Raw genomic sequence first — 11467 nt, 5'->3', positions numbered from 1 at the left:
GCAGCATTTGCCAGAATCAGCTGGAGGACTTATTAAAAGACAAATTGCTGGAACTCACTCCAAAGTTTCTATTCCAATAGCCCTTCAGTCAGGTTCCAAAATTTGCATTTTTAACAAGGTCCCAGGTGATATTGATGTTGCTGGTTTGTGGATATCACTTGGAGAACCCATGAACTAGACTGATTTTTGTAATTTACCAATTAATCTACAAAATTTTCATGTGTAGGTACTTAAGAGTGAAATGGTTGGATCATAGTGTAGATGATTACTGACACTTGACAGATGATGGTTTTCAAAATTTTTGTACCTGTTTGCTGTTCTATCAGCGCAATATAGGAATTTTTATTGCTTTATATCCTTTCCAACATTTGGTATTATCAACTATAATTTTTGCCTACATGGTGAGTATGAAATGCTATCACATCTTGATTTTATTTTGCATTTTCCTGGTTATTAATGATGTTTAATGTATTTTCAAATATTTACTAGTTGTTCATGTTCCTTCATAAGCAAAATGCTTATTCATGATTCCATTCATTTTTCTGTTTGGGTTATTATCTTATTGATTGGCACAAATATTATAAATATTAATCTTTGTGGCTTATATGTATTGTCAGTATCTTACCCTAGTTTGCAATTCATTTTTTTTTTTTTTTTTTTTTTGGTGGTGGTGGGGGATATAGGGGATTGTGCCGCAGTCTGGCTGGGCACCAAATCCCGAGCCACTCACAACCTTGTAGATTCAAACAGCAATTCTTTATTCCTGAACTCACACCGGCCCTCTACAAACACGTTCTGCGGAAATCCAAGTTCTGCCCGCAAAATTCACGTACTCCACCAGGCTTTGAATCCCAAATACTTTCTGAATCCCAGGAGAACTCAACGGGAACTCAGGCAGCAGGATACGCCCTATTCCCAGCAGGAATAACCTTAAACCTGGAACCGCCCTAAACCCAGATTGTCCTTAAACCAGAACGCCCTAAACCCAAGGAGCGGGATACTCCCTAAAACCTGCAGGATACACCCTAAACCTGGATCCTCCCTAATCCAGTAGGATCCTCCCTAAACCTGGATCCACCCTGGTCCTTGAGCAGGGTCACCTTTCTCAAACATACATGCAATGTCACATCGAATGTCCAAGGCAAGTCCATTTTCACGAGTCCTTCCTCTAAGCAACATGGGGTACTCTGGCAAGGAAATTTCGATTCGTCATTTCTACTTGGCAATGGCTCTCAGCAGGATTGAACTCAGAGGCACTCAATCACAGAGTCACATCTCCAGCCCTATTTTGTATTTTATTTAGAGACAGGGTCTCACTGAGTTGCTTAGTGCCTCACTTTTGCTAAGGCTGGCTTTGAACTCGTGATACTCCTGCCTCATCCTCCCAAGCCACTGAGATTATGGGCATACACCATTGCCCCTGGTGGTACAATTTGATTTTTAAGTGTCATTATGTTTTGAAGAATATAAGGTCTTAATTTTAAATGGTCATTTTATGGTTAATGCTTTTATGTATCTTAAGATTTCCTGCTTGAACCTAGTCCAGAATGAACACGGTGGCAGTCAACTGACAGCCTTACATTAAACCCCAGGCTTCAATCTTTCTTTTAGTCAAGATGAGTGAAAAACCAGATTTGTCCAAAGTGGAGAAGTTTGACGAATCAAAACTGAAGAAAACTAATACTGGAGAAAAAAAAAATACTCTTCCCTCAAAGGAAACCATCCAGCAGGAGAAAGAGTGTGTCCAAATGTTACGGTTGTTTACTGGGTGAGGAGTCCTTGCTTCCCTGAGTGCTGAAGTATAACACCAGAGAAGCAAACAGGGGCAAGTGTAGACTGTAAAGTGGAAGGCTTCATTAAAGTATAGCAGAAAAGACTTCTCCCCCAGGAAGAATGGGACCTGAAAAGGGGCAGGGGGAGGTCTTCTCTTCTTTATATTTAAGGTCTTCTGTTGTCCTCCCACATTCCCGTCCTTTGTTTTCCCTCTATCCTGCAGTGATAGAATGCCAGTGGGAAGGCCAAAAGGTGGCAGTGGGGAGGAGTAATCTGGGCAGGAAAGGCCTGGAGTGGTTTGATTAGCACCTCCCAGTTTGCTGGGAGCTACTTCATTATCAGTTCTTTTGGATGGACTCCATCTTCTTAATAGACTCCATTCTTTATTGTACCTAACTACACTACCTATCTTTAAATCTGGCTTCAGAAACATCATAAAATGGGTATCTCCTCCCAAAAGCAAATTTCAACATTGCTGGAAAGTCTTGGTTTTACGCTTTTTTTTTTTTTTTTTTTTTTGTAAACCTGTGTGTTTCTAGAATATTAGGCACCTATGGCTTCTTACCTGTACTTTCCTGGATAAGAGGTTAACACTAGTCAATGTTCTCTTAAATTTATTTGTAAACTTCTCATTGGTCCATAAATAAATTCAAGAGGATAGATGCTATCAATAATCTCACCATTGATGATCTTTGTGTGTGTGGTCCTATAAGGCAAGCCGATTTTAACTTAGAATGGGTACCTACGTTGCTTCTTAATCTTCATGAAGTTACGTGCCTTTGCAGCTTAGTTTATTTTCATTGCTAATGTATCAACAAAACAATCAATACAAAAAATAATTCATGCTTACTCTGAAGTCAGAAATAATTTATATTTTTTTTTCTAAAACTTGTAAATTTGTAGAGTACCAGAGCTTCAGAGAAGGCACTGATGCCTAGACCAGCACCCCAACAGGGAAGAAGTAGGATCTGACACATGGGACATTTGTGTAGATGTATTTGACATCCTCGAATCTTTAAATTCTCCAGAATTCTGGACTTTCAGAAGTGGTCCACACATCTATGTAAATAGTAGACACACACACCCTGCCTGACCTTTGCTAGAAGACAATGTAAATGTCTTAAATGCTTCAAATGAGGTCACTACCTTCTAAAACATTTCCATTCCTCCTCTGTATCTGACCTTGCTTCCCCTCCTAGCCACCAGACCATAGATAATATCCAGTGTCAGCTTAAACCAACTACTAAGGGGGAGATTGCTAAGGGAAAGAGATTATACAGCAAAGGAAAGTCATTACCTGGTTCACATAAACTAGTAAGGATAAGGGCTTAACCCTCAAGGTGCTAGATTAATGGAAGAAGAATTTACAGTTGGCTAAGAGAGAGTGACAGTATATAGGCATTCTGTGATAGGAATGCTTGGGCCCTGGTTTATTGCTTTAATACGTTGCTAAGATGGCCTGGAGTGTTTGAAAGAATAAATAGCTTTCACAGATGAAGTAGAGATGTTAAAAGTGCCATGGGGGGGGGGGGTAGTAATCAGGAAGCTCAGAGCAACAGGCATGCTTATTGGCTCTATGAAATATCAGTGTTCTTTGGGATGACCCTCAGTTCCTTTCATTTTCCAAGGTAAGAGGGGATGTGATAGTGAGGGCTCCAACAGTGCAGAAAAGCTCAAGTGATTCATGTGGCAGGACATGTGATCATGTTAGTGGCTCCTTAGGAATAAGGTGGTGGGGTAATAGGACCCTGGATTAGCAGAAGACAGCTGTAGGCACTTAAGGTATATCTGATTAGCATAATGCACAGCAAGGTTGGGATGGCAGTCAGGGGTCCTGACTCACAGGAATATATGGATATGATTCAGCACGATTTTCCTATAGGCAGGATAGATGGGCAGCCAACAAAAGTACTGATTAATATATGTACCAGAAGGGATCAAGAAGGACAAGTAGATTAGGAGGTCAGCCTTCAAAGAGGTAAATCATTATGTGACCAGTTTCCAGACATGAGTAGTTCTTAGACTAAGAGCCACAGAATAAGTGAACAGTTGTAGTCAGCCATAAAGTACGTGAACAGTTGTAGAACAGTTGTAGAAAGACCCTGAGATGTCACAACAGGTGTGCCTCCTTATAATTCTCCTGGTCTTCCTCATAGGAACTAGTTAGAGATGGATAATTACTCTAGGGAAAGGGACTTGAAAACTGTTAGATACAAGATCTTAATTGGGCTAAGATTAGAATAGGGTCAACATATTTTGATTGTCCTAAATAGGTGTTAGCTAGGTTTTAAACAAACCCAGTTTGACAGTTTTTTTTTTTTTGATGTTGAGTTTTGTATATATATAGTGATTATTGATATATTTGGATTTATTTTTTACCATCTTATTTTATATTTTCTATTCTTTTCTGCCCTCCAATAGCATTTTCTATTTTTCTTTCATTTTTGCCTTTTTCTCAATTAAGTTGTTCTTTCTCTTGTATCCTCTCCCCATCCCCTGCTGTTTTTTCCCCTATACTATTTTGAATGTTATAAACCCTAATTTGTTTTAGCACTTAGCTTCACAATTTTACTACCCATATGTTAAAATGTCTAAATATTTTTATCTTCTTGTAAAATAACTTAGAACATTTACTCGTCTCCCCTTTCCAAATCTATGTTTTACCCCTAGGATTTTTAGTTATATATAGTTTAAAGCCCACTGTAGATTTTTATTTAGATTTATCCACAGTTTTTTTATTTCCCTTGTTTACCATTAGTTTTATCTTAATCTTTCTTTTGGAAATTATTTTCTTTGTTTTAGAAGTCAAAAGTTTAGATTTTTCTTTAGAGAGGACTTGTTGATAATAAACACTCATTTTGTCCAAAGTGTTTGTTTTTTTTCTTGAGTCATATATATTTACTGAGGATCTAATTCTCGAACACACATACACACACACACACACACACACACACACACACACAGGTTTTTAATCCTGCATTTGTACTTGGCATAATAATGTGATATTTACATTATATAAGCTCCCAAATAATCTAAAAATGATTTAACATTTGTTTAATATTCTATTTATGTGCAAACATAATTTATTTAAGTCATCTCCAAATATTTATGATGTAGGTAGTTCCCAACATTTTACTATTATAATTAATACTGTAGCAAACATCCTTGTACATAAACCTTTGTCCTCATTTCTGAGTATTTCTTTAGGGAATATTACTAGATGTGGAATTTCTGGGTCAGACTATCTCAGCATTATAAATTTAATTTAGTTTTATACTTCCCCCATCACAACCAAGTCTCTGGCATCACAGTTTAAATTAAAATTTTTACTTACATTGAAGTCAAGTCACTACCTGATTAAAAAACCAAATCGTATTGACTGACTTAAAATGAGAGTATAGACTCCTTTTCTATTCCTCCCTTCCTATGTCCCACTCTGCATTAAAAGGGTTTTTATTTACTTATTTTCGTCATCTTCTTCTAGTTGCATCAGATTCAGAAGAACCTGGTTGATCTATTCATTTCTTCCCACTTCCTAAGTGAAGATTTTAGCATTCTCATTCTTTTCTCCCTTTCTTCTTTCCCCATCTACCTCCCACATTCTACATGCTATACATTTACATTTAGGTTTTAAAAAGCTGTAAATTGGGGCTGGGGATGTGGCTCAAGGGGTAGCGTGCTCGCCTGGCATGCGTGCGGCCTGGGTTTGATCCTCAGCACCACATGCAAAGATGTTGTGTCCGCCGAAAACCAAAAAATAAATATTAAAAAATTCTCTCTCACTCTCTCTTAAAAAAAAAAGCAGTAAATTGTTTTGTAATCATAGTTCAAACATTCCAGAAGCTGATTTTTACTGCTGAAAGCAGTTAGCTTCCCATGGTTACACCTGTGCAGGTGCTGCTGCCTGTACAGTGAGCATGGCCGCTAAGCAGTGTCACCATGGCACTGCTTTCTCCTTCTCTCCACCTCTGCCACTGTTCCTTCCTTCCTCCCTCACTTTTTTCATTGATTTTTTTTTTCTACTTTATCTTTAAATACTGGGGAGATGTCAGGATTTGTTGCATCAAATGGGAAAAAAAGAGTGTTTGTTAGGAAGAGTTTGAGGAGTCTGAGTGTCAGCTATGTATTGGAAGTTGCACAGAGGAGAGACGGAAGGAGCTCTGAAGGTCAAGAGAGCTTAGAGAAACTGATTTGTGAGACTTTGATGTATTTCCATGTTTTGCTGTTATTCAGACAGAACTGGATCTCTTACATGGGATGATTTTTAAATGTGTAAGTGTTTTGAAAACTACTCCTTTCATTTGTTAACTTTTGATTTATAGAGAAAGTGAATGGCAGGGTGGTGGGGGAGAAGGAGTCAGGGAGGGAGAGAGGGGAAGGAGCAGGAGGGAGATCTGCTGAGGTGAACCATAGATTTGTCTGGTTGTTGTTCATGCCTTTGGCTAAGAGAAGTTCTGAAATAATTGGAAAATACCTTTTAATTTTTACTCAGAAGTCACTGTTCTCCTCAGTTTTATTCTGACGACAGATAATTGCACAGGAACACTTTTCATTCTAAATATAAGTGCTATAGCTAACAATAAATGTTAAATGCTAAATCACTTTAAATGTGGCCAGAAAGTATAGTGGAGCCCTTGGATTTCCCTTAGACTTAGACTTCTTAGAGAAATCACAGAAATTATAGCACTATATAACACTAGTATATCCAGGTATCTTAGAAATAAATCTTTATAAAGATTTCCAATTATCCCTACAATCAAAATCGAAACTCCTCACCACATTTTATCTTATCACAATCTAAATCCTGCTTAACTTTCAATCTCATCTCCAGCTCATAATGCTATTTTTCCCAAAAGACTTATGTTTTAAAAATAGTTCTAAGTTCACAAAAATTTGAGTGGTAACTAGAGAGATTTCTCTTGTAACCTGTAGGTCCCACACATGCATATCTTCTACTGTATCAATGTCCCTACCAGAGAGGAAAAAGTGTCACAATTTATGAGCCTACATCATCACACCATTAAGGCCTGAAGATCACAGTTTACATTACAGTTCAGTCTTGGTTTTGTACAATCAGTGAATTTGGAAAAATGAGTTGGGGCATGTATCCACCATTATAATATATCACAAAGAGTAGTTTTACTGTCCTAAAAATTCTCCATGCTTTTTCTTTTCTCTACCTTAGAATCTGGCAAACATTTGTATTCATACTGTCTCCAGAAAGTTACATAGTTGGAATCATACAATATGAAAATTTTTCAGATTGTTTTCTTTGTGATATGCCTCCTTGACTTTTTTTTTTATATTGTGTCCATCTTATTTTATTTATTTATTTATTTATTTATTTTTCGGCGGACACAACATCTTTTGTTTGTATGTGGTGCTGAGGATCGAACCCGGGCCGCACGCATGCCAGGCGAGCACGCTACCCCTTGAGCCACATCCCCAGCCCCATGCCTCCTTGACTTTTCATTACCTGATAGTTCATATCTTTTTAGTGCAGAATAAAATTTTTTGGAGGGACCATAATTTATTTATCTATTATCCAACTGAAGGACATGTTGATCATGTCCAAATTATGCAATTATGAGAAAAGCTGTTATACACACTCAGGTGCAGAGTGTGAACATGTTTTCAACTTTTTGATATAGATACCAAGGAGAGAACTTGCTAGATTATATGGTAAAAGGATGTTTAGTTCTCTAGGAAACTGCCAAACTATTTTCCTAATGTGATCTAGCACTCTAGCGACAATTCGCCTTCTCATTGTTCCACTTCTTTACCAGCATAAGCTAGTGTCAATGTTCTGGATTGATCATTGTATTAAGTGTGTAATGGTATAAGCTACACCTATGATTGACACTTACAGAATAGGGTCAATGATTCTGGATTTTGATCATTGTAATAAATGTATAGTGGTATCTCCTTATTTTAATTTGCATTTCCTTGATTACATATGGCATCTTTTCATATGCTCATTTGATATCTGAATATTTTCTTTGGTGAGGTATCTCTCAAGGTCCTTGGTCCATTTTGATGATCTTTTATTAGTACATACCTATTCAGAATTGTTATGTGTTCTAGACTTCTTCATTGTTATGTAAAATTCCTCTTTATCTTTGAAAACTTTCCTTGTGTTGAAGTCTGTTTTGTTTGAAATTAATATAGCTACTTTTATTTTCTTTTGATTGGCTCTATCACAGCATCTTTCATTATCTATTTACTTTTAATCTATATGTATATATGTTTTTATGTTTAATATGATTTCTTGTAGCCAACTTAGGGTATTACCTTTAAGAAGAATACGCTGACAAACTTTGTCTTTTAAATGATAAATTTATCCCAATAGCATTCAAAGTGATTATTGACATATTTGGACTAATATCTACCATACTTGTTATTGTTTTCCATTTGTTGACCTTGTTTGTAGTTCCTATTTTTGCCTTCTACTCGTTTGCTGCCTTTTGTGGCTTTAGTTAATGCCCTTTTACATATGTGAGTGATTTGGGGATTGAAACAAGAGGTCTTCTACCACTGAGTTACATCCCTGGTCCTTTTATTTTTAGACAGGGTCTTACTAAGTCGTCCAAGCTGGCCTTGAACTTCCACTCCTTCTGTCTCAGCCTCTAGAATCTCTGAAATTACAGGCACATGCCACCATGCCCACAGCTAGTGCATTTTATAGGATCATATTTTATGGCCTGTTTTAGTATGTCATATACTTTTTTTTTTTGAAGTTTTTAAAGGGTTGCCCTAGATTTGCAATATACATTTACAAGTAATCCAGTCCACTTTCAAATAACACCATACTGCTTCCTTCCTCCATCTGGTCTCTTGCATCATTGCTGTCATTCATTTCACTTACACACGGGAATGCACGTGGGGTGTGTGTGTGTGTGTGTGTGTGTGTGTGTGTGTGTTAATAATACATGGTTGCTGTTATTATTTTGAACAAATAGTTTTTAGTTAGGCCCATTAAGAATAAGAAAAATGAGAGCTTTTATTTTGCCTTCACTCTTCTTTCTTTACTGTTTTTCTTTTCTTTATGTATATTTAAATTTTAGGCCTATGTAATTTTCCTTCTTTATATAACATTTATTTTAACCTTTTTTTTTTCTGCAAGGCAGGTCTAATGGCAACAAATTCTCTCAATTTTTATGTTTTGGAAAAGTATTTCTTATTCACTTTTGAAGGACAGGTTTTCAAAATACAGAATTTAAAATAGTGTTCCTTCCACCCCCTCCTCTTACCACTTTGAATAATTTGCTTCATTCTGCATGGTTTCTGATGAGAAGTCAAAATTCATTCTTCTCTTTGCAAGTTTGAGGTCAGCCTGGGCCAACTTAGTAAGACCCTGTCTAAAAATTTTTTTAAAAAGGACCTCTTAGCCAGAGGTGTTTTCTTTCAGCATTTTTCTTAATCTTCAGTGTTCTGTGATTTGAATATGATATGCCTAATTTATTTTGGCATTACCTTGCCTTGTCTTTGATAATTTTGGTTTTGTGGCATGGTGTCTGATATTAATTTGGGAGAAATTCATAGTCGTTATACTGTAGGTATTTATTCTGCCCTTTCTTTTTTTTTCCTTCTTATATTCTTGTTACATGTATTTTTACCTTTTGTCATTGCCCCACAGTTCTTGGATATTCTAGTTCCCACCCCACACTGGAGTCTTTTTGTGTCTGCTTTTCAGTTTTTGATACTCTTATCAGGATATTCGCAAGCTCAGAGATTCTGTCCTCAGACGTATTGCGTCTTCTAATAAACCCGTCAAAGGCATTCTTCATTGGATTTCTAGCATTTCTTTTTGGCTGTTTTCTAGAATTTCTGTTTCTCTGTTCACAGTGTCCATCTGTTCTTGCTTGTTTGCCACTTTATCGATTAAGGAGAGCTTTCAGCTCTGTTCCTTCTCGATCCTCAACCAGTGTTTATTAGCAAACCTCATGATTTTTCCCCTGATAGTCAGACATGATCTAATGGGTAAAAAGAACAACTGAAAATAGGCCTTTATTATGTGGTGGTTGGGTGGGGACGGGAAGTGTTCTCCAGCCCTGTGATCAAGACTCAGTCTTGAGTGAGCTTGTGCTACTCTTGACTATAAATTTCAAATTTTCTTCAGCTGGGGCTGGCGGCTGGTGTTGGGGTATGGCCTGAAATTGGGTGTCTCTAATCTTACAGATCAGTTACACTCTGCAAATCCCTGAGAAGGTCACGTTCTGCTTAAATAGTTTCACCTGTGGACAGCCTTAATAAGAACAGAATCCCGCTCATGTATTCCAAAATGGTTCCTGCTCTCCTTGTCCTGATGGGCACCTGCAAAGGCTTTTGTTTGCTTTGTGTTGATGCTTGCTGGGAGACCCTCACAGAGCTTCAGGAGGTGAGATTCCAGAAGTGCAGCTGTCCCTCCAACCCTGGTGTCCTGGAGTTTCATCTTTGAATTCTCCACACTGAGCCTTAAGCAACTTGTTGACTGTATGGCTCTAGTTCCCAAGGACTCTCTGCCTGGTAAGTTCTGATTTTCTGTATCTACCAGTTTGCCTCCTTAATTTGGGGATCCCTGGTTTGCCCTGTGACCTCATCTCTGTGGAAGAGTTGTACTTTAACATATGTTCGGCTTTTTGCTTGTCAGAATGGAGTTGTACCCTCTCAGTAGTTTACATGCTTGTCCAGGAACTGCAGGTTCTCACGGTGCTGTTTGTACTGTCAGATATATCAAGCTGGATCCTGCCTCAGAGTCTTCCCCAGAGTCTTTGTACTCCATATTACTTTGCTGGAGGAATGCTCTTCTCTTTTCTTTCTTTCTTTTTTTTTTTTTTTTTGGTGGTTCTGGGTATGGACCCAGGTGTGTTCTACCACTCACGTATGCACCCAGTATTTTTTATTTTTTATTTTGAGACAGAGTCTTGCTTAGTTGTCCAGACTGGCCTGGAACTCAGGATATTCCTGTCTCAAGTGACCTCACAGCTGGGGCCACATGTGTGCCCCTCCATGCCTGGCTTCACCTTTGACTTAATGGTGGCTTAGATTTTTCTTATGAATCTCAAGTGTCATTGTATTTTTTTCTTTGCATCATTTATGAAGCATAGTTGCCTTATCTTGCTCCTACATGGCACTCTATTTTTTATCCTTGTTAGATCCAAAAATTTATCTTATTATATTTCCTCGGTTTTCTTTTTTAATGGCATTTCCAGCATTGAGATTTTTTTGCCAGGTTAATGCTTAATACATATTTATGGATATGTTGAATGGGTAATACGATGAAAAAATCCTAGAAATACTAACTCCCCTGAAAATATTGGGAGTAGTCCTCAGACTGCCTTGTGGGGAACATATGAGGCTGGCTAGATGGTGCTCAAAGGGACTTGAAAGAGGGAAAACCTAGCAACGCCATCTTCTTCACCCCTGTATAGGGAGAAAGCTGCTCAAGGAAATGCATGAAAATTAAAACATCCCAAGGAAAACTAGCACAGACGCAGGGAGCCTTTTCCACATGGTCCCCAGGTCCTCTGTACTGTCTGGGGTACTTCATATGCAACACATTATCTCATTTCACCCTCACACCACCAGGCAAATAGGGATGTGAACCCTGCTCCCCATATGAAAAAAACTGACTTGAGGCAGGTAATTTTCCAAATGGTGGCCATTTCTAATTTAGGGAGAACTGAAAATTCAACTCAGATGGGCTTCAAATCCT

The 11467-nt window shown here is 37.8% G+C and overlaps 1 pseudogene; it reads left to right on the top strand.

The window, feature by feature from the left end:
• The first annotated feature begins 1616 nt into the window (after positions 1-1616).
• LOC113185380 (thymosin beta-15A pseudogene) lies at positions 1617-1772 on the top strand (annotated as a pseudogene).
• Positions 1773-11467: the final 9695 nt, after the last annotated feature.

This window comes from Urocitellus parryii, chromosome 4 (genome assembly GCF_045843805.1).
Source record: "Urocitellus parryii isolate mUroPar1 chromosome 4, mUroPar1.hap1, whole genome shotgun sequence".
NCBI classification, from domain to species: Eukaryota; Metazoa; Chordata; class Mammalia; order Rodentia; family Sciuridae; genus Urocitellus; species Urocitellus parryii.
The sequence above is the reverse complement of the archived record's forward strand: the minus strand, read 5'-3'. Positions and strand labels throughout refer to the sequence as shown.